Here is a 25,087-nt window from a genome sequence, read left to right as displayed (position 1 = left end):
CTTCCCAGTCTATTCTAATCAGTTTGCCACCCACTTGTGACCCAAAACTATCAGAAGTATAGTCAAGTTACTTAATTGCTTCTAAAACTTAAATTTCTGTAGAAATTGAAACAATCTTGTAAGGTAGGTAGTACATAACATGGTATAGTCAATCAAGATTAAGCAATAAATCTTAGTTAAGTGCCTATCATGTGCTGAACACTGCACTAAGAACAGGGAATACAAAGAAAGGTAAAAGTCCCTGCTCTGAAGAAGCTCCCAATCCAATAGAAGAGACAACATGCAAATAAACAAGACAGATACAGATACATAGATAAAGATATACGATAAACTGGAAACAATCAGCCAAGAGAAGGCAAATGAGCTCAGAATAAAAAAAGCCAAGTCTGGGCACAAACTCCATTACTTAGAATCGCCTTGGGCAAATTATAACCACTCTCAGATTAGTTTATGTATAAAATGGGGATAATTCTTGTACTACCCACCTCAGAAGACTACAAGAAAAATGCTTTATAGGGGCAGCTAGATGGAGTAGTGGATAGGGCACCTGGCCCTGAAGTCAGGAAGACCTGAGTTCAAATCTGCCTCAGATCAAACACTTAACACTTACTAGCTGAGTGACCCAGGCAAGTCACTTAATCCCAAATGCCTAAAAATAAAAAAGTAAAAAGAATTTTTAAATGTTTTGTAAACCGTATAGGATTATACATATATGTATACATACACATATGTACATAAAAATGTTATTACTAGATAAGCCCATTTTTTCAATAGGGAAATTGAGCCTCAGAAGTTGGGCAATCTACTCAAGAATTCAAGTCCAAGGAGCATTTTTTTTCATGACACTAAGTTAGTAATAATCAATGGAGTATCACTAAATACAAACATCCTGTTAATTTTTTAATAATAGACTTGAAAATCATTAATAATACATCCCCAAAAATTATTTTTCCCAAGGAAAGCCCATCAGATCATAAAACAATGTTTTTCAGAGCCATAAACTTTATCCTTCCAAAATATTTTTAATTTCTCTATTACTCTGATAAAGTTAAACATATACTTAAGAGCCTAAATTCTAAACTTGCATAGGGATAACACTATGCCCACCGGACTGCACAACCTACAGTAGTAGATAATGGTTGAGAATTGAAGCCTTATATGGTCAGGAAATAATAGCAGCTTGGCATTTCAGAACACAAGGGGAAAACAAAACTCAAAATCCGTAATGTTTTAAAATGCTAGAAGTACCATTCTTAGACACTACCAAAGGCTTGGCACATCCTAAGGATCTGAAATTTATTTAAGGAAAAAAAAACACAGGAAAAACCAATACCAAATTCAAAAGAAACAGCTCAAGCTAATCTAGCATAAGAAATAGTTTTTAAGGGGGGGGGGCCAGCTAGGTGGCCCAGTGGATAGAGCTCCAGCCCTGGAATCAGGATTTCAAATTCAGCCTCAAACACTTGACACTAACTAACTGTGTGACCCTCGACAAATCACTTAACCCCAATTGCCTCGCAAAAAAAAAAAAAAGAATGGTAAAAAAAAAATTCTGTTCTATTAGGTAGCCACTAAAATTGACAAAAACCTTCCTATCCCTATCCCCTCAAATTAGCAAATGTATTCCCTCTTTTAGAATCAGATTGTTAAAGCTAGAAAAGACTCTCCTCTTATTTCACAGTTTGAAATATGACTTGCTCATATCACACATTAGGTTAATAATAACAAGAGGCAGGAGTAGGAACATGATACTACAGAAAGTGCCGGAGTAAGGAGGTCTACATTCAAATCTTGTCTCCACCAGTTACTATGTGACCTTAGAGAGGTATTAAACTTTCTGGTCCACAGTTTCATCATCTGTACAATGAAGGTGTTTGGACTAAATGCCATCTCAAGTGCTTTCCAGCTCTAAATCTACAATCCTATGAACCCAGATATCTTGCTTCTATATCCACTGTTTAAAGTAATCTGGCCAACCATATGCAGCTCTGACTACTAGGGCTTCCCATGGTGCCCACCTCTGTCTTAGAAAACTGCTAGTATGGAAGCACATGGTTTGCAGAAAGGGTATTAGATAAAGAAATTTGCTTTGCCTGATTATGCTTGTTTGTTGTAAGGGCTTTATTTTTATTTTTCGTTCATTTGAGCACAGAAGGAAAGAGGGAGAGAAAACAATTGTTAGTTGAAAAAAAAATTTTTTCAAAGACAATGGGACACGGAATCAAGAATATTCCCTGCCCTCAAAGAACACACATTTTAATGGAAGAGACAACATGTAAATAATTACATATATAACCTATGTAAAGAATAGATGGAAGATAATCTCAGAGGGGAAAGAAAGCACCAGTAGCTGGGGATATTAGGAAAGTCTTCCTGCACAAAGTGGAATCTGAGTTGACTCTTGAAGCCATGGAAACTTAAAAAGCAGGTGTAACTCAGGAAAGTACTTTGAAAGGCACAGAAATGGGAGATGGAATACCCCGCACAGTGAGCATGATGGCATATACCTACAATCCCTACTATTGGGGAGGCTGAGACTGGTGAATCACTTGAACATGGGAGTTCTAATGAACAGTACAACTAAAGCTCATCTGATTTCCACACTAAGCTCTGCACCAATACGGTGAGCCCCAGGGAGGCTAGGAGCAAAGGAGGTGCTGCCTAAGGAGAGTAAACTGGGCCTAGTCATGAAGGGAAAAGGTCAAAGCTTCCATGCCAATCAGTGGTGAGACTGGATCTGTAAGTGGAGACTGCACTTTCAGCCTGAGAGAGATATGATGACCTAGTCTTTAAAAGAGGGCAAGGAGGAGCCAGGATGACTGAATTAGGAGTGCATGGAAAGGAGCAATGCAGAAGAAAAAACCTTTAAAGGCAGGAAGAGGTTACCTTTACCCCCATCTCTATCTACTGAAATCTAACCCATCCCTTCAAGGACCAGTTCCAATCACAACTTCTTTCATAAAGCAACCTTCTAATACTCTCAAATCAAAAATTATTTTTCTCCCTTTGGATCTTATAGGGTTATTATGCTCTTAGGTTCTACTCTGCATTACTTATTATTTAGCTATAGTATTTCTTATATGCTCCCCTAGCACAGGAATCTACATATAATCAGAAATTAACATCTGTTTCTTGAAAAAATGAATGACATTAACAGCACTCTTTACCCACTCTGACCAGCACAAGCCACTGAAGTGGATTTGGTATATACTACCCCGTGGCAACAGTGGCACCATAAAAAGAGAGCAGGATGGGTAGAGATAGCAGCGCCAGGGAGAAACTTACCTGGAAGCTTCCAAGACAGTCACTATAGCACTATGCCACTTCCCTGCAGTTAAGGCAGCTGGGCTTTCCAATACAACCTAAGGCATGTCAGAACAAGGGGTAGAGTAGGATACTGGAATTTATAATAGTCACAGAAAAAGTGAGTATTCCAGATCCTCCCAGCTACTAGTGCCTACCCCAGATAATCTTGTATTTTATACACACACACACATTGTATTTACATATATGTACACCTGTTGCCTGACCAGAAAGAATATAAACTCCATATAAGCTGCTTGAGGCCAAGGATTATTGGTTTGTCTTGGGTTGGGTTTTTTTTTTAATATCCCCAGGGACTAGTACATAGTAGACGCTTAATAAACGCTTCTTGAAAGATTACTATCCATTTAGCAAATCTCCCATGAACAGTAAGTCAGGTGAAAGTCCTCTAGAACTTTCTTGAAAGTTCATCAGCACACTCATTTAAAAAAATGTCAACTATTAAGGAGCCTCCCAAAATATTCATTACAGTATGAGGTTGTTTTTTTTTTAATTGGCTATATACTTTCTAATGTTCCTTAAAAATCTAAAATAGTATTTGCTAAAGGAAATGTCTATAACAGACAGGAGAAAAATCACCTATTATCTAGTCCTGAAATTGCCTATTTCTAATGGTCTATCTACTAATTGTAGCTACTGCTGGAGAGCTGTCTAGAGAGTATAAGAGACTTGAAATAGCCATAATCAGAGGCAAAGGAGGAAGCACTTTTCACAGAATTAATTCAACTGGCATGCTCAACATTTCAATTCAACATGAAAAACATTTCTAAAACTTGAAAATTAATATTTTAAAACATTTTACAAAGTATAATCAAAGACTGGCTCAGACAGGTATCTATAAGCCCTTCCAAATCTAACCCCTAAAAATCCTCAGAAATCCAACCACTGGTACTTCTCAGAACATCTTTTTTTTCCCCCAAAGATGAACCAAAATTAAACCTGGCATACTAAAGTAAGCAATATTTTGTGTTGTTCTAGTTCAAAATCACAGAACCAACTAAAAAAGACTTGTTCAACTTTCACAGTAATATACTACACGGTCCACTTGAATGTACATCTCAGTGCACTTCAGTGTTCGTATCTTATTTATTTTTTTCAAAATTAGTTTACTGATCTAAATTCAAAATAATAGCTAAATACTGGTGATGGAGCTGTGAATTGGCCCAGACACTCTGGAATACAATTTGACACTATGATAAAAAGTAGTTAAACTGTGCATGCCCTTTCATCCAGCAATACCACTAGTAGGCCTCTACCTCTTTTTTGTAATGCAAAAAGACTGGAAACTAAAGAGAAGCTGAGTCCAAATCCAGCCTCAGACCAGACACTTGACACTCACTAGCTGTGTGACTCTGGGCAAGTCACTTAACTCCAACAGCCTCACAAAAAAAAAAAAAGGATTGGAAATTGAAGGGATGTCCATCAACTGGGGAATGGTTAAACAAGTTGTGATATATGAATGTAATGGAATACTATTGTGCTGTAAGAAATGGTGAGCAGGCAGACTTCAGAAAACCTGGAAAGACTTGTATGGACTGATGCTGAGTGAAGTGAGCAGAACCAAGAGAACACTGTACACAGTAACAGCCACACTGTGTGACAACCAACTTCGATAAACTTATTTCTTCTTAGCAATGCATGGATCTAAGACAACTCCAAAAGACTCATGATGGAAAATAACGTCCACATTCAGAAAAAGAACTATAGAGTCTAAATGCAGATAGAAGCATATTGTTTTCTTTCTTTCTTTTTGCTTCTTCTTTCTCATGGTTTCTCCCACGGGTTCCAATTCTTCTTTACAACATGACTAATGTGAAAATAGGTTTAATATGAATGTATATGTAGAGTCTATAGCAAAGTGCATGCCATCTTGGGATAAGGGGAGGGGAGAGATGGGGAGAAAATCTAGAACTTAAAATCTTATGGAAGTGAATGCTGAAAACTAAATAAATAAATTTTTTTTTAATTTTTAAATAGAAACTCTGAAAGACTTAAACACTCCGATTAATACAATGATCAACCATCATTCCAGACAACTGATAATGAAGTATGCTAGTCATACCTCCTAACACAGGACATACTCAAAATGCAAATAAGACATACATTTTTGGATATAGTCAAAATAGGAATTTTGTTTGACTATGAACATTTGTTACAATGGTTTGTTTTTTATTTTGTTTTCTAAGGGCCGCAGGGAAGAAGAAAAATGCTTAATTAAAAAAAGTAAGAAAAGATAAGTAACAATTAACTAAAATGTTTCTACAAAAGATACAGTACTGACTCAACTATCCACTTTTAGACTGTGAGAACCAGGACCTTAGAGAAAACCTAGTCCAACTCTCATTTTACAGAACAGGGAAGGAACTGAAACACAGAAGGGAAATAGTATATTAACTGTGCTGTTTCCAAAGTATAAGGTAACACGGAGTACTGATATAAGCATTTAAAAATACCAGAAAAGCTAGGTTCTTGTCTCAACTGTGCATCTAACTTACCAGTAACTTCTTATCTCTGGTCCTGTTTCTTTGCCTATGAAATTAAAAAGCTTAACTAGATAAACTAGATAAATTCTACAAAGTACTCCTAACACAAAATTAGCAAATCTCAGAGTTGGAAGGGACTTCAAAGGTCATGCAGTGAAAAACTTTTATAATCAAAATACCTTCTACAACATCCCAACAGGTGGTCATTCAATTTCTGCTTGAAAACCTGTGAGGAAGAACCTATTACTTTCCAAATCAGGCTGTTCTATTTTTGTACTAGTTATTATTAAATTTTTCCTTGCAAAACCTAAATCTACCTATCTGCAACTTCTACCCAGTGCTCCTAGTTCTGCCCTCTGACACCAAACATAATGTCTTAATCTCTTTTCTATTAAAAAAAAAATCTTGGGGACAGCTAGGTGGCACAGTGGATAGAGCACTGGCCCTGGAGTTATAAGGACCTGAGTTCATATCCAGCATCAGACACTTGACACTTACTAGCTGTGTGACCTGGGCAAGTCACTTAACCCCCATTACCTAGCAAAAACAAAAACAAACCTTGAATTTCCTAAAGACTATTATCTTCACCCTGCCATCTTACCATCTTTCTCTCTCTCTCTCTCTCTCTCTCTCTCTCTCTCTCTCTCTCTCTCTCTCTCTCTCTCTCTCTCTCTCTCTCTCTCTCTTCTCTCTCTCTTCCCCCAACCCAAGCTAAATATTCCAATTTCTTTCAACAAATTCTCATATCGCACATTCTCAGCCCCTCAACCCTTACCATCCTGGTCTCCTTATTCCACATATTCTACAGCTTGTCAGTGTCCTTTCTATAATGTGGTATCCCTAAGTAAACGCAACATTTTAGATATGGTCTGCTCAGGGCAGCGGACAGCAGGACTTTCATCTCCCTTGTTAAAGAGACTATGCTTCTCATAAAACAGCATTAGCTAAGCGAGCATTAGCTTTTTTAGTGGCCACGTCACACTGCTGAGCAACAAAAATATCCAGATCTTTTTCACTGGAACTTCTATCTACCTTTATCTTTCTCATATTGTATTGACGTTTTAGTCTCGAAGTATAGAACTTCACATTTATTCCTCTTTTATTTTATCTTCTTAGATTAAAATATTTGTTCTAGCCTACTGAGAGCTTTCTGGATCCTGTCATCTAACATGTTAGATAACCAATCAACAAGGATTTATGAAACACCTACTGTGTGCCACATGAGAGGCAATGTGGCCTAGTAGAGGGGAGGAGGGCTTCAAAATCAAAAAGATCTGGGTTCGAGTCCTGACTCTGAGGTACACAGGCTGTGAGCCTGAGTAAGTCACTTAACCTGTCACTGTCCCCTCATAATTCTCTAAGATTATAAATCACAGAGGAGGTACCTATCTAAACTGCAAATTACGTTGGGGCTAGTGACTAAATGAGTTCCAAATCTACTCAACTGTTCAACACTCCACATCTTTCAATCTTGTCCACAAAAATAGTATACGCAACTTTATCATCAACGACATTTATACAGCACTTACTATGTGCCAGGCACTGTGCTAAGTGGTTCTACAAATTTACCAGTGCCCTCCCCTCCAAATTACTTGGTATATCTACTGTACTTATTTTTTCAAATAAATGCTATTTATTTGCCAAAGAGAACCTAAACTTTTTGAGGGCAGGAGATATTTCATTTTTGTCTTTGTAGTCCTAGCGGTTACCCAGTGCCTGGCACATGTAAGATAATAAAATATTAATAGTAACAAATAATAATAACTATATCTATCAAGTAAATATTAATAACAAATACTTGATGAATGCATATGGTTTTGAGGAAGGGATCTTTGATGTAAATTTTGTTCTCAATTGATGAAATCTATATGTCCACTTAAAATAAAATGTCCATAGACTTTGAACCAGAGACTCCATTACTGGGTTTATACTCCAAGGCAGCCATCAATAAGAAACAGGTCCCATATACTCCACATACACACTTTCAATGATAGCTAAGAATCAGAAACAAAATAGATGCCCATCAATCAGGGAATGGCTGAACAAACTGTGGTACATGAATGTAAAGGAATAGTATTATCCTGTCAGAAATAATGCATGTGATAAATACAGAAAAGCATGGAAAGATCTTTATGAACTGATACAGAGTGAAGTAACCAGAGCCAAGAAAACAATACATACATTAACTATAACAATGTGAATGAAAAGAACAATGACACACTAAAAAAAGGTAAATGTAACAAAATTATAATTATCAAGTGGGACTTGAATGAAGAGCTACCCATACAGGACAGTTCTCTGGAAGAGGAGGGGGAGTACATGCAATGCTCTGATGATGTAAGAAATAGAAAATATCAATACTGTTGTTTAGTCATTTTCAGTCATGACCCCTTTTGGGGTTTTCTTGGTAAAGATACTAGAGCAGTTTGCCACTTCCTTCTCCAAATGATTTTACAAATGAGGAAACTGAGGCAAACAGGGTTAAGTGACTTGCCCAGGGTCACACAGCTAGTAAGTGTCTGAGATTTCAACTCCAGTCTTCCTAACTCCAGGCCCAGCCTGGTGATCAATAAGGATCCATTCGAAAAAGAAAGAAATACTTGTCTCCTTTCATTCATACTCATTCCCAGACTTAAATCTCCACTCTATCTACTACAGGATACTGATAAACAGCTATTATCTGAGACTAAAGTGTCATCAAAAACATTAAAATTGTTAATGAATGCTACCTACCTAGCAAGACTGTTGCAAGGAAAACACTTCAGATATACCTTAAAAGAAAACATCTAAGTTATTAGCAAGTATATTTTTCCTGGCTAACATTCTAAGACCTGTATCTACTGCTTCCCCTGTAACAACATATTTTTCTAGTTGGAATAAAGTCCCTCTGGCCTAAACAAGCTAATTTGCCCATTTATCCCCTACTCAATTTGCTCATTTCTGCCTTTGCAAACTTCATTAATCCTCCCTCTCAAGTTATTCACTACCACTACCCCACTGAAAATCTAACTCTAAGAAAACTTGCATTATTAAACCTACCTGAAGCTGGCTGCTCCTCTATTCTGTGTCCCCTTTGCACTTATGGTCTCAGTTTTTACTATATTACCACAAACAGCTGTTAACAGAAAATCTAGAGACCACTCTTCTAGAGCCACAGGCTCACAGAATCATCAACTGGTGAAGGGGATATCAGAACTCTTCTTGTCCAGACCCCTCATTTTACAGATCAGCTGAAGACTATAGAGGTTAAGTGATATCATCTGCCTAAGATCATAGAGACAATAAATGACAGAACTGAGATCTGAACCCAGATAATCTCATGCAAAATTCAGCAAGATTTCCACTACACAGTGTTCTACCATTTAACTCAATGCCCTTGGACAAGTCACTTTCTCTGGGTCTCAGTTTCCTCATTTGTAAAATGAGGTTGGACCGAATTACAGAGATCCTCCAACTCTATTATGCTATGTTCTCACATTTAATGTTCTAAATTTCTAGCTCTTATTAAGTGCTTACTCTACAAGGCACTGGGAATACAAAAATAAAAACTGGAAATCCCCAATTTCAGTTTACAATCCAAAAAGGGTAAGATTCATGTACAATAAGCGTGACACAAAACTAAATATAATAAGAGCAAAAGAAAAGTCTAGGCAAAGTGCTAGAGTATTTGACAATTTGAAAATTTCATGGAGAAAGTGGCACCTGCACTGATCCTCAAAGGAACAGAAAAAGTCCAGAACCAAATACACGAAAACAGGGAATTACGGCATAAAAGATAGCCTGCACAAATGCAGAGAAGAGAAGAAGGCAAGTTCAATTTGTCTTGGAAGTAATACAAAACAAAGCTAGAAGAGAAAGTTGAAGCTAGATTGTGCAAAGGCTTTAAATATCAGAATAAGGAGTTTGTATCTTTATCATACAGATAATAAGAAGCCAATCACTGATGGTTTTTCAACAAGGGAATGATGTGGTTAAACTTGTACAAAGATTATTTTGAGAGCATATGAAGGCTGGATTGTAAAGGGGAGAAATGAGAGGTAGGGAAAATAATTACCAAAGCTATTCCAATATCCTGGGCAAATAGGTAAGGAGAGTTTGAGCTAAGCTGTCAGTAGTGTGAACGGTAATGAGGAGAACTGATATTTTTGTGGTGTGAGAAAGAAAGCCAAAGACGATTCCAAGGTTTCAAGTCCAGATTTTTGGAAAGAGCTTATTTATTCTATAGTTTAAATTTATGCCTGTCAAATTGGCAAAAAATAATTTAAAATAGAAACAGTCACTATTAGAGGGGCTATGAGAAGGGAGGTATATTAAGTACTGACTCTACAAGGCACAACTACTGTTGGTAGATTTATGAATTAGTCCAACAGTTCTAGAAAACAATTTAGAACTACATAATTGTGCTAAAAAAAAATCACTAAACTGTTCACACCCTTTGACCCAATCAATCATACTAGGCATATGTCCCAAGACGGCCAATGACACAAATGAAAGTCCTATATATAATGAAACATGCAGAAAATGGAAACAAAGTAGATATAAACTCATTAGGGAAAAACTAAATGTATGATATGTGAACATAATATAATATTATTCTGCACTTAGAACTACGCTCAAAAAGTTACTAAACAGTGCATACTCTAATCCAGTGACACCACTATTGGACTACACACCAAAAAGATCAAGGAAGAGAAGGTCAAATATGTACAAAAATATTTATAGCAGCTCCTCTTTATTTGGTGGAAAAGAAGTAAGGTGATACCCATCAATTGGGGAATGGCTGAACAAATTATGGTAATGCATAAATGTTATGGCATACTACTATTCTATGAAAAATAATAAAGGGGTCAAATTTCAATGAAAGCTAGGAAGACTTGTATGAACAGATGCAGACTAAAATGAGCAGAAACAGAGGAATAATTTATATAATAAAAACAGCACTGTAAACACAATTTTGCAAGACCTAAAAACTTTGACTAATGGAATGACGAACCACAATTCCAGAGGACCCAAGATAAAACATGCTACCTACCTACTATCAGAAGTGACGGACTTGAGGTGAAGACTGAAACATATTTTTTGGACATTATCAATGCAGGAATTAGTTTTGCTTGACTATGCATATCTGTTACAATGGTTTTGTTTTTCTTTTTTATTTTTTCCAATGGGGGTAGAAGAGAAAAAAGATTTTATTAATTTTTTAATTAATTTTTTTAGAATTACATGCTGAATTGCATTACATATTTAAAAAGAAAAGCAAGATATAAATAACAGATTCACAGTTCCATATACAATTCTGTACTTCTGTTCCACAACATAAATGGAAATGTTCATTTTAGTTGGTGTTTTGTTAAATTTGGAATATTAAAAGAAATGAAAATAATATTACTGCACCATAAAAAATAATGGATATAAAGAATTTAGACAAACTTGGGAAGATTTGTATGAACTAAAATAGAGTAAAGCAAAAAAGCACCAAGAGAACAATACCTACAGTAAAGAAAAACAATACTAAATGACATCAGAATTCAGATTAATGTAATGGCTAATCTTGACTCCAAAGTCTGAAGATAAAACATACCTTCCTCCTCTCAGTAAAGAGGTGATGGAATCCAGGTGTGGAATGAGGCATATGCCGTCAAATATGGTCAACATGTTAATTTCCTTTCCTTAACTGTATTCCTTTGGTTATTACAGAGCGTTCTATTGTGAGGGGAGAGGGAAACTGAGAAAAGGCCAGGTTGGGAAAAATGCAATCAATAAAACATTTTTTTAAATAAATATTTAAGAGGCTTGTTAGGAGAGGCAATTTTTTGGGAAGTCAGTCAGTCAATACACAAGCACCTACTAAGTGCCACGTGCAAAGGAGCTCATAATCTAATGGCAGAGAAAACAAGCAAACAAATATGTACAAACTACATAAAGGAAAAATAAGAAATAATCAAAAAGGTATGGCACAAGAATAGAGTAGGTATATCTATGCAAGATAAGATTTTAGTTGGGACTTGAAGAATGCCAGGAAAGTCATTAGGCAGAGATAAGGAAGGGAGAGCATTCCAGGCATAAGGGACAGCTAGAGAAAATGCCCAGAGTTGAGAGATGGAGTGTCTTGTTTGTGGAACAACCAGGAGGCCAGTGTCACTGGACCAAAGAGCATACATAGCAGTTGTGAAGGGCTTTGAATGCCAGGGAAAGGATTTTGTATTTGATTTTTATTTTGATTTGTAAACTGCAATTTTTGTAAATTGTAAATTTGTAAATTGATTTACATTTTGATTTAATGGGGGCAACAGGCAGACACTGGAATTTACTGAACTGGGAAGAAATGGGAGTGACATGGCTGGGCTGCACCAGCAAGCTATCGAAAAAGTCTACACATGAGGTAATGAGGGTCTATACCAGGGTAGCGGCAGTATCAAAACAGCATAGGGGGTATATTTGAGAGATGCTGCAAAGGTGAAATTGACAACAAATTGGATGGGGGGGCATTTAAGAGATACTGAGGAGTTAAAGATGATATCTAGGTTTCAAGCCTGAGGGACTGGGAGAATAGTGTTGCCCTTTATAGTAATAACAATAATAATAATAATAATAATAGCAGTAATAGATAAAATTTATATAGTGCTTACTATGTGCCAAGCAATTTATGACAATTATCTCATTTGATCCTCACAACAACCTGGAAAGATAGTTACTATTATTATCCCCATATTACAGTTGAAGAAACTGAGACAAACAGGTTAAGTGACTTCCCCAGGGTCACACAGCTACTGTCTGAGGCTACATTTGAACTCAGGTCTTCCTGATTCCAGACCAAGGCTCTATCCACTGCACCACCTAGCTGCCCCACATAACATGCAAGCATTATCTATTTTAAAAGAATCGGAATATGTCTAACACAAAAATTATACTAAACATAACTTAATCTGTCTTGCAATAAATCTGGTCCTAAGGAAGACTTTATAACTTGTAAATAAAGAATGCTTTGTCTTGGAATGTCCAATCTCTAAAAGAATAATTGTTTTAGAACATCAAATCTCTGAAAGGATAATCAACAGAAAACAACAGTTCTAGTTTTCCTATATTTCTTACTGTTTAAACTAAAAAAACTCTAGATAATAAAAGCAGGTAAATTATCTAAAGTATTTTTTTAAATTCTAAACTGGCAAGAACTGGCATTTTCAAAATTCTGTCCTTTCCTCTTCCCCCAACATTCTACATTAGTGCTTCATATCATATTATAAGGGAGATCCTGAGTTCTTAAAGGCCATAACATTTTGGAACAAACTCTGACAGGACCTACCAAACTGGAAATATGGGCCAGGCATGAACTGTTTTCAAGGAACAAACTTGTTAACTTCAGAAAGGCTCACCACCAAAAGGCTTGCCACAAAGTGATTAAATTTTTAGGCAAGGCCAAATCATGAAAACTATGGCATGGATTAGTTTCAATCCATATTGGTAGACAGAGCACCCAAATAAAATCACTGCCCCTTTCAAGTACTGAAGCAAACATCTTTGCATTAACTTCAACTGGAAAGAAAATCTAACTTCCTCCTTTGGAAAGAGAATGGTATGACATCTCATTTCGAAGTTCAAGAGACTACTCTTATCTCAAAACTCCTTAATAATATCTTTCATTTGCTCCTCCTTCATTCTAATCTCTGATGAAGAAATTGCCTCCACCCCCAACAGCAAGGCCAGACCCTCTAATTATATCCTTGGTCTCCTCCCCTCCAGCAAAATGTCCCCACAATCATCTCCCCTCCCCCTAATCTTTCATCTCTAAATACTGGAATGCTACAAAATCCCCTGAATTCCCAGCTTCCTACAAAAAGCCAGATCTTCCATGTCCTTAAAAGAACTTCACCTGGACCTACCATCCTTTCAAGTTATTCTTCAACATATCTTATCCCTTCTCCAGGCACACTCCCAAAAAAAGCTGTTTGCTCTTGATGCTTTCACTTCTTCTCCTCTCACTTCTCAGCCTTTTGTGTTCTGGATTCCCACCTAATCGCTCAATTCAAAATTGTTCTTTCCAAAGTTGCAAATACTATCTTAATTGCCACATGTAATGGCCTTTTCTCAATTATCATCCCTCTTGACTTCTCTGCAGCATTTGACATAGCTGACCACTCTCTCACCCTAAATATTCTCCTTTCTGGGTTTTTCTGATCCTGTTCTTGCTTGGATTTCCTTTTACCTCTTTGCTCCTTCTCAGTCTCCTTTACTGATCAATATAATATCACAGCGTGAGTTTAACCCAAGGCTCCATACTGGGCCCTTTTATCTTGTCTCTGTTTACTCTCAATGACTTCATCAGTTTCCATGGGTTATCATCTCTATGCACCATAGTACAATGGAAAGAACACTGGTTCTGAAATCAAAAGACCCATGGTTCAAATCACACCACTCTGGGCTCCAATTTCCTCATATGTAAAATGAAGGAGTTGTTGAACTAGTTGGCTTTCTACCTCTAGATTTGTACCCTACTGACTCCCAAATCTAGAGTATCTAGTCCTGGTCTCTCTCCTGAGCTCCAGTAACAAAATACCAACTGCTAATTGGACACTTCCCACAAGCAATTCAAATGCAAAATGTCTAGACAGAATTCATTAACTTTTCTCCTAAATTCACTCCCCTTCTAAATTTCCTATTTCTGTTGAGGACATTCCCACCTTTACTGTCACATAGATTTGTAACTTCAGTCATTTTCTGCTTCTCAATCTCTTACCTCACATATCCAATCAGTCTTATCAATTCTACTTCCATCTCTCTCATATCAGATCAGTTCCATTCTCTTCACTCATAGAGCCACCAATATCGTTAAGCCCTCATCACCTCTCACATGGCCTACTGTAATAGTTTAATTAATCTCCATGACTTGAGTCTTTCCTCCACATAGATGCCAAAGTGATATATACCTAAAGCAGAGGCCAAACCATATCATTCCCTTTTCTCAAACTCTAGTGGCTTCAATGAAGCTGTAGGATTAAATACAAATTCCTTTGTTTGACATTTAATGCTCTTTATAACCCAACTTCAAGCCCACCTTTCCAGCTTTATTATACATTACTCGCCCTTCACATGTTCTGCAGTCTACCAAACTGGCCTGTCTCCGTATGTGTATATGTATATGTATGTCTATGTCTATGTCTATGTATATAGACACACATATTTAGCATAAAATGTCTCTTCACCATGCCTAGAATGCCCTCTGTCCTTGACCTTACTTCAGCCTCTTAGAATTCCTGGTTTCCTTCAAAGCTAAACTCAAATACCACCCACTATTAGAAGTCTTCATTGATCTCCAACCCCAAGACTGTTAGTGCCTCCCTCCCAAAATCATATTGTGTATATATTTTATATATGTTTAGTTTGCATATATCTGTATGCCTACATTGCGTCTTCCCTTTATAGAATGCATGGATCTTGAAAACAGGAATTATTTCATCCATGTCTTTGTACCCCTTGAACTTAGCAAACAAGCCTTTAATAAATGGTTAGCTTATTTACTGTTAAGACTGACTTACTTATTGTCATACACTGGCATTTTAAAAAGCACAAATAGGATTAACAGAAGAGCTAGATGATAACATTCCAGTTGGTCAAATTCATCATAACTGAACTTACTATATATCTCTTTTCCTTTGGAGAGGAGCTGGAAATTGACAGCCACAGATTTCTCTATTTGTTAAAAGTAGCTCCTAAATATCTTTTTTCATCAAACCAGGACTGATGACAGCTCAAATTTATAAAGCACTTTTGTTACAAAGAAATCCTATAAACTAATCTGTGTAACTATTATTAGTCAATCAATCAACAACTATTTAATAATCACTTAATACTGGTACCTTCTCCAATGACAGGTACTCTGCTAGACACTGGAGATAGAAGAATAATGAAAAAATTATCTCTACTGATAAGAAGCCTACATTCTACTAGGAAAGATAGTAACTACATATGTCAATATATACTGCATAAATATAAATACAAACATATCCATAGTATTCTACTACAAGGTAGTTTGGGAGGGAAGTCAGTAGTAGTTGGAGGGATCAGGAAAGGCTTTACGTAGAAGTCAATGCTTAAGAAGCTAATCGGACATTTCCCACAAGCATCTCAAATGCAAAATGTCCAAAAGAAATGCAATGGATTCTCTGAAGCAGAGGTGAGGAAAGGAGTGCATTTCAGGCATATGGGACACATAGAGTAAAGGCACAAAAACATGACGAAGGATATGTGAGGAACAGAGAGAAGGCCAGTTTAGCTAGATTGAAGAGTACAGGGAGGAGGAGTAAAATCCAATGAGGCTAGAAAGACAGGTTGTGAAGGGATTTAAAAGCTAAACAGAGGTTATGTTTTAGCCTAGAGGTAAAAGGGAGTCACTAAAATTGATTGGGCAGGAGAATGACTTCAGATCTGTGCCTAAGGAAAATCAATTACTCAATAAGCATTTATTAAGCACCTACTACTATGTGTCAGGCATTGTGCTAAATGCTAGGGATACAAAGAAAGGCTGAAGACAGTCATAATCTCAAAAAATTCACAATCTAATGTCAGAAATAACAAGCAAACAAATCTTTACTATTAAGCTCTATATAGGACAAACAGTAAATAAGAGAGGGAAGGCACTAGAATTAAGAAGGAATAAGAAACACTTCCCAAGGATCCACATATACAAAAATATTTATAACAGTTCTTTTCATGGTGGCAAAGAATTGGAAATTGAGGGGATGCCCATCAATTGGCTGAACAAGTTGTGGTATGTGAATGTAATGGAATATTGTTGTTCCATAAGAAATGATGAGCAGGCAGATTTCAGAAAACCCGGAAAGACTTACATGATCTGATGCAAAGTGATGTAAGCAGAATCAGAAGAACACTTATGTGATGATCAACTATGATACACTTAGCTCTTCTCAGCAATACAATGATCCAAGACAATTCCAAAAGACTCATGATGGAAAATGCTATCCACATCTAGAAAAAGAACTACGGAGTCTGAATGCAGATTGAAGTATACTATTTTCACTTTGTTTGTTTGTTTTTTCTTTCTCATGGTTTTTCCCTTTTGTTCTGATTCTTCTTTCACAACATTACTAATGTGGAAATATGATTAACACAACTATACATGTTAAAAAAAGGAAAGGCTTTCCGTAGAAGGTAAGATTTTCGTTGGGACCTAAGGAAGCCAGAGAAGGGAGGAGGCAGAGATGAGGAAGAAGAGCATTCTAGGTATGGGGACTAGCCAGAGAAAACGGCCATAGCTGAAAGAGTAGTGTCTTTTTCATGGAGAAAGTAAGCCACTGTCACTGGATCAAAGAGTAAGTTGAAAGGGGAGTATAAGGTATAAAAAGACTAGAAAGCTGGGGGGAGCTAGATTATGAAGGGTTTTGCCAACAATGTGGAAGGATAGACTAGAGTGGTGAGAGATGTGAGGCAAGGAGAGGAATTAGGAGGCTTTTGCAGTAATCTAGAGAAGAGGCAATGAGGGTCTGAACTAAAGTGATAGGCAAGTGAGTGGAAAAAATGAGTCAGAGGCATGAGAAGTTGAAAAAGTACAATTTGGCAAGTAAGTGGACATATGGGGCAAGGGAGAGAAAAAAATAAAGATTAATACCAAGGTTTATAAGCCTGGTAAGACTGTAAAAAAATATAAAGTTTAGAAGAAAAGTGGGCTTGGGGGGAGAAGTAAGATGTTTCCAGCACATCCAGTTCAAAATGTTCAGTAAATAATTGGTGATCCAGGACTGAAGCTAAGTTAAAGAGTAGCACTGGAGAGAGACAGACAGACAGAGAGAGACAGACAGACAGACAGAGAGAGACAGACAGACAGAGAGAGAGAGAGAGAGAGTGTGTGTGTGTGTGTGTGTTGTGTGTGTGTGTGTGTGTGTGTGATGTGCACAGGGATAATAACTAAACCTAAGAGCACCACTGAGGTCTCCCTGAGAGAATGTAAAGAGAGAGGTATAGTGGGGCCTAGGACTGAGTTTTAGAAAACACTCACAATTCAAAGACATATCTCTTACAAATGAGGAAATTGAGGCCCTGAGGTGAATAGACTTATCTATAATTACATGACCCTCTTGCTAGGACTGAGTTTCAAATCTAGCTCTTCTGAATGTAAGTCAAGTTCCTTTCTAAAAGTATACACTGTCAACAGCTAAAAATGCCAAGCATTCACAGCAAATATTATCTAAAGCTAAATCATTTTCAATTCCATACATTTTTGATGAGACCTGATTATTTATTAATATTCCTGAAAAGTAGTACCAAAAATGTAAATCACCTCCACACCTTGGAAAAGGACAGGTAGACTCTTGTTGCTGCTTTGTAAATGAAAAAAAAGGTACAGTCAAGTACCAGCTGATATTTTTCAAACTATCCAGAGCCCAGATAGTATACACTAAGTCCAGAAGCAAAATACCACTTTACCTCAAAAATAGATTTACAATCATTATCAATTTTATAATTCAATTTTTCATTTTCAACAAAATTAAACTCTTTCCTATTATCAGTAGTCACACTACAACACCCAGTCCTGTTTTCCATACAAATATCTTAAACAAGCAAAAAAAAATTTGCAAAGTAAAGGTTACAATATTGAGGCAGTGGGTATAATGGGAAAAAATCTAGAGTTAATCTGAAATTCTTCCATTCCATCACTCTACAAACCTAGGAAGCAGCATCATTCCCAGTTTTCTGGCTTCAGGTCCCTTTCCAGGTCTAATAAGCTACAAATCTACAAATTTCATTTATTTGTTGGACGACATCTTCAAGTAAGGTGTAACAGGGCAATGAACATTCATAACAAATGCATCATTGAAGTTTTCTCCTGAATGTAATAAACTCTTTGGAAGGAATGCTTTGTTTCGTTTTTTAATTGGCAAGGGGATAAATGGGCAAAAAAAGAACTTCAAAGCACATATGGTATTATGTGAAAAGAGTGACTAAAATGCCCATACCCTTTTACCCAGAGAATGTAATGTTAGGTATACGCTCCCAGTGTAGTCAATGACTCAAAAAAGAGTTCTCATATGTACCAAAATATTTATAGCATCCCATCCAGTGGGCAACTTTAGCCATCCCCTCCCCCCTACCAACTTCCTTGCCATTGCTGACCCAATTCTCCCCACCTGCATCAGCATTCTTCACACTAGAACTAGACCTCTGCACCTATCTACCACCACCGTCAGAATACACGTGCTCATTCTTCCCATACACGGTCCCAGTGTTCTTGATCAATGAGTAAATGCAAACTAGTCTACTATATTTAGCTGGCCCCAGACTCCAGGCAATGTTTCCCATTCACATGCTATATAGCTATTCCCTCAAAGGCCAGATCACCATAGGCGAGTCACCCAAAACACACACACACTCCATCCCACTTTCTACCTGAGCACATTAATCAAGTCAACAGTACCAGTGATTCTGAAAATGCTTTGGAAATGGTGTATAAACTGCCCTTATCTCACACTATCTCCATGATTCCTCAGATCACCTGGTCACCCTTCCCCATACCGTACTATGTTCCCCTATTAGAATTCAGTAACTTCATCAAAGGCAACAGCTATCTACTACTGTACTTGCATCTCTTACACCAAGAACAGTCCATGGCATACAATAAACACATTTTTTTCCATTCACAGTACACCAAATTATATGAAGCCAAACCAAGAATTTAAAAGAAAAAGGATGAACTACAAAAAATACAAAACAGACAAAGAATATGTAACACAACTCAAACAATCTAATGTGAGGAAATGAAGCTGAATTAGCTATAAAGGAACTACTAAAGGGGGTGGGGAGAGGACCCTAACTACAGATGGATTGGGAGATGAATACTATCAAACTTTTAAATAATAATTAGCACATATACCACACAACTTATTCTCAAAATTTGAAAGCGAAAACATTCTATCAAAATCCCTCCCATTAGACAAATATAGTTATGACACCTAAACAAGGAAAGGATGGAGGGGGTGCTATATCATTAATGAATATGATTAAAAAGAGTTTAAGTAAAATCCTGGCAAAAAAGACTACAGCAGTTTCTCCAAAAAGGTCATTCATTATTATCAAGTTGAATTTATACGAATGTAAGGGTGGTTCAACATCTCTGAAACAGATCTGGTATCTCAGATGTATAAGAAATTAACAACCAACATAAAACCAAGAGCCAGTCAAAGAAACTTGCCCATTTCTCCCTCTGGAACATCTTTTGTTATACCTAAACTCTTTGCTCTATTCAGGAAGTTACCACTTAGTTCAGGCCCCCATTAACTCTCAACTAGACTACTGCCTCAATTAGAATACTGCCTCCTAGTTGGTCTCCCTGCCTCAAGACTTTCTCTACTCCAATTCATGCTCTACGTAGACATCAAAGTGATTTTCCCTGAGCACAAATATGACCATGTGACTCCCCTACTCAATAAACTCCAAATACTCCTTATTGCCTCTAGGACAAAATATAAACACCTGTTAGGTTTTTAAAGTCCTATACAACCTGTCCCCATCCTATCTTTTCATCTTCATTATACATTACTCCCTTTCCCACACTCTATGTTCCAGCTAAATTAGGCTTTTCTGAGTTCCTCCTGAATGGCACTCCATCTCCTAAATTCCATACCTATTAACTGGCTGCCCTCCATGCAGGAAATGCACCGCTCCTCTTCACCTCTGCCTCAGAGACACCCTCTTCAAGATGCGACTCAAGTGACACCTTCTACACAAAGCCTTTACTGATCCCCCAAATGCTAGTGCTCACCATCCCTAACTTGTATTTAGTAAGTTACTTTGAGTTTATATTGTATTTATTTTATGCGTACTTACACATGCATACATGTCTCTCCCTCCATCTTTTCCTCCCTGGTCATAGAATGTAAGCTCCTTAAGAGTTCGAATTGTTCTATTTTTTGTCATTGTATCTCTAATGTTTGGTTGACTGATGTCTCAAAAGAAAATTGCAAACTATTAGCAACTATATGAAAGAGCTCCAAATCACTAATAAGAGAAAAGCAAATACAAACAACTTTAAAGTTTCACCTTGCATACAGCAATTTGTCAAAAATGACAAAAGATGAGATCAATAAATAAAGTGGCTATGTGCCACAGTGCACGGAGTGCTGGGCTTGAAGTGAGGAAAATCCTGCCTCAGATCATCGCCTGCCACAAGTCATTCAACTGTTCTGTGCCCCATTTTTCTCATTTGTAAAATGGGAATATCACCTCCCTCCCATGGTTGTTATGAGGATCAAATGAGATAGCATATATAAAGTGCTTTGTAAACATTAAACACTAAATAAATGCTAGCTATATTGATGGAGCAGTAGAAAAACAGGTACACTACTGATGGAGCTGTGAACTGGTTCAACCACTCTGGAAAACAATGTGGAATTATTCGAAGAAAGTGACTAAAATGTCTACACTCTTTGACCCAGAGATTATACCCCAAGGTGATCAAAAACAGAAAGTCCTATATACACTAAAATATACTTAACGGCACTTTTTGTGGTAGTAAAGAACTGGGAACAGAGTAGATGACATTTTATAGGGGAACGACTAAATAAATTGAAGCACACGATTATAATAGAATTTTGCTACATAAGAAATTACCTTAAAAATTCATTGGGGGCTGGGAGGTGAGGGAGAGAGCCAACATAGCTGAGAAAGGCAGGAACTTGCCTGAGCTCTCTCAAATTCCCCTCCAAACACCTTTAAATAACACCTCAAAACGAATTCTGGTACAACAAGGACAAGTAAACAATGTTCTAGCCCCAGACAATTTAGAAGATCTACAGGAAAGACCTATCAAACCAGAATGAGAGTCAAGAGCAGTCCAGAGCAGACAACTCATCAATAAGCCAGCAGCAGTAGACCATGCAAATGAACTGGCAGCGGCAGCTTCCAGAGGTTTCAGTTCTGGGACAGTAAGGTGGTCAGACAACCAGTCAGAAGGAGATTACAAGGGTCCCTCTGCTGGCACTGGGTGCAGGACTCTGTTGTACTGCCCATACATGGATCTAGGTGGCAGTCCCAGGACAAGGAGGAACACTAGCACATCAAAGCCTGCAGCCACAAGGGAATGGAAACCCTGGTCACAGTTACAGGGCACAAAAGGGTGCTTGTGGTCTCTCACACACCAGAACACAGGCCAGAAGAGTAGTAGTCAGGGATGGGGAACCTGTGGCCTTCTAGGTCCTTGGGTGCAGCCTTTTGACTGTGTACAAGTTTTTCAGAACAAATCCTTTTATTGAGGAGATTTGTTCTGTGAAGTTTAGATTCAGTCAAAGAGCTGCACTTGAGGGCCTAAAAGGCCATATGTGGCCTCCAAGCTGCAGGTTCCCCACCCCTACCTTAGATCATACCACCTTAGGAGAATTGAAAACCTACAGAACTCCAGAACTAGCTCTGAAAACATCTGCACAGAAAATCCAAAGCTTGGGACAATGCTCCCTCCACCCTGGGAGCAGAATCCAACTTCAACATAAACGTAAAAGTAAAGAAATAAGCTAGAAAAATGAGCAAACAACAAAAAAGAGCCTGACCACAGAAAGTTATTATGGTGACAGGGAAGATCAAAACACAAACTCAGAAGAAGATAAAGTCAAAACTGCTACATCCAAAGCGTGAAAGAAAAATGTGAATTGGTCTCAGTGCCAAAAATTATCCTAGAAGAATTCCTGAGGAGAAAACACAATCTACTCAGAACTGGTTCAAAGAGGGAATAACATATACACTCAATTGGGTATAGAAATCTATCTTAACCTATAGGAAAGTAGGAGGGAAGAAGAAGGGGGTGGGGGGGGACTGATAAAAGGGAGGGTAGATTGGGAGACAAGATGGTCAGAAGCAAAACATTTAAGGATGGACTGGGTGAAAGGAGAGAGCAGGATAACAGCAGGGAGGGGGAGGAATAGGATGGATGGAAATACATACTAATCATTAACTGTGAAAAAAAATTTACAAGTATCTCTGATAAAGGCCTTATTTCTCAAATCCATAGAGCAGGGGTGGGGAACCAGAAACCTTCAAGTTGTGGCCCTCTAGGTCCTCAAGTGTAGCCCTCTGGCTAAATCCAAACTTCACAGAACAAATCCCCTTAATAAAAGGATTTATTCTGTAAAACTTGGACTGGTCAAAAGGCCACACCAAACAACCTAGAAGACCACATGTGACCTTGAGGCAGCAGGTTCTCCACCCCTGATAGAGAACTGAGTCAAATTTATAAAAGTAAAGGCCATCCCTAATTGTTAAATGGTCAAAGGATGGGCAATTTTCAGACAAAGTAATCAAAACTATCTATAGTTATAGGAAAAAATTCTCTAAATCACTACTGATTACTGAAATACAAATTAAAACGCCTCTAAAGAACCACCCCACACCTATCAGATTAGATAATACGACAGAAAAAGAAAATGACAAATGTTGAAGATGTAGGAAAACTGAGACACTAATGCACCACTGGTGGATTCTGAACTCATTCAACCATTCAACTAATGTGGAACTATACTCAAAGGACTATCAAGGGACAGCTAGGTGGTGCAGTGTGATTGAGTTCCTGCCTTGAAGTCAGGAGGACCTGAGTTCAAATCTGATCTCAGACACTTGACACTAGCTGCATGACCCTGGGCAAGTCACTTAACCTCAACTGCCTCATCAAAAAGCAAAAAAAAAACAAAAAAAAAACCCCAAAGACTATCAAACCCTTTGACCCAGAAATACCACCACTAGCTCTATATCCCAAAGAAATAAAAAAAGAAAAGGACCTCTATGTACAAAAATATTTACAGCAGCTCTTTTTGTGGTGGCAAAGAATTGGAAACTGAGGGGATACCCATCAATTGGGGAACGGCTGAACAAGTTGTGGCATATAATTGATTTAATACTGTAAAAAATGAAGAGCAGTATGCTCTCAGGAAAAGCACGGACTTACATAAACTGATACAAAGTGAAACAAGCAGAACCAGGGGAACATTGTACACAGTAAAAGCAATGTTGTACTACGATAAATTGTGAGTGACTTAGTTCTTCTCAGCAACACAATGATCCAAGACAACTCTGAAGGACTCAAGTTAAAAAATGCTATCCAGGGGTAGCTAGGAGGCACAGTAGAGACAGTACTGGGTCTGGAGTCAGGAGAACCTGAGTTCAAATGCGGCCTCTGACACATAACACTTATTAGTTGTGTGACCCTGGGCAAGTCACTTAACCCCACTGCTTAGCCCCCCCAAAAAAATGCTGTCCAACTCCAGAAAAAGAATTGAATGGAATCTTACTTCAGATCAAAGCATACTTTTTTTCACTTTACTTTTCTTGGGGGTTTTTTGGCCTCTGTTTTCTTTCACAACATGACTAATATGGACATGTTTTGCATGACTGCACATATATAACCTATATCAAACTGCTTGCCTACTCAATGAGGAGGGAGGGGAGGAAGAAAAGGAGATAATTTGATAAAAATAAATGTTAAAATTTGTATTTACATGTAATTGGGGGAAAAACAGATAATACAAAATTTTTTAAAATAAAAGCAAAAAAAAAAAAGAATTCATAAGCATTAGAAGACACAGGAACTAATGCAAAGTGAGCAAGATTAGAAACAAATATGCCCAATGACTACAACAATGCAATTCTGAAGGACAACAATACCTGATCCCTAATTATAATGACCTCAAATAAGAGATGAGGAAATGCTACTCCCTCTCATATTTGCAGAGGTTTGAGATTATAGGTGTGCAACACTGCATATACTATCAGGCTCAGCTGATGTGTTGCTTAGTTTGGTTGAACTATTCTGTCTCTTTTGTATTCTTTGTAATAATGGATATGGCTTAGTGGGTAGGGGAAAAGGAAGAGGAGATCAGAAAATAAAGATGTTTCAAAAACTTAAAGTTTCTTTTAAAATTAGTTACAGCCTAAAATTAAAGGAACAGTATCAGAAGACAGAAAGGAATCCTGACCTGCAAAAGCAGGTTAGAAGAAAGAATGTGACCCAGATAAAGAAAAATGTGCCACAGAGGAGAAAGGAAAGGACCACTAATCACTAGTGGTCAGTTATACACAAGAAGATATTTCAAAAGAGAAAGGGGCTGGACCCTTTGGGAAGGAACCAACTTGAGTATATGGATCCTTAGATTATCACCACATGAGATCATCTAATAACAGAACAGTGATGATTGGTGACTCCTGCTGAGGGTTACTGAGTCAATTATCTGTCAACCCAGAAATGAGTCACATTGGCTTCCTAGGTCATGTATCTAAGACATGACAGAGAA

The 25,087-nt window shown here is 37.5% G+C and overlaps 1 protein-coding gene across 8 annotated transcripts in view; it reads right to left on the bottom strand.

Annotated features, from left to right (window-relative positions):
* Nucleotides 1-25,087, bottom strand: part of PDPK1 (3-phosphoinositide dependent protein kinase 1) — a 127,443-nt gene that overhangs the window by 70,545 nt on the left and 31,811 nt on the right. The window contains exons 1-2 of one of the 8 annotated variants that reach the window (XM_021006762.2): nt 11,389-11,479; nt 10,840-10,954 (exon numbers count right to left, since the gene is read on the bottom strand). The exons of the other annotated variants lie outside the window; for them this stretch is intronic. The gene's annotated coding sequence lies outside the window, so the exon portion shown is untranslated. Of the gene's footprint in view, nt 1-10,839; nt 10,955-11,388; nt 11,480-25,087 lie in introns of those variants that run through there. 8 annotated transcript variants of the gene reach the window in all.

This window comes from Phascolarctos cinereus, unplaced genomic scaffold (genome assembly GCF_003287225.1).
Source record: "Phascolarctos cinereus isolate Bilbo 61053 unplaced genomic scaffold, phaCin_HiC Scaffold_4;HRSCAF=312, whole genome shotgun sequence".
Taxonomy (NCBI): Eukaryota; Metazoa; Chordata; class Mammalia; order Diprotodontia; family Phascolarctidae; genus Phascolarctos; species Phascolarctos cinereus.
The sequence above is the reverse complement of the archived record's forward strand: the minus strand, read 5'-3'. Positions and strand labels throughout refer to the sequence as shown.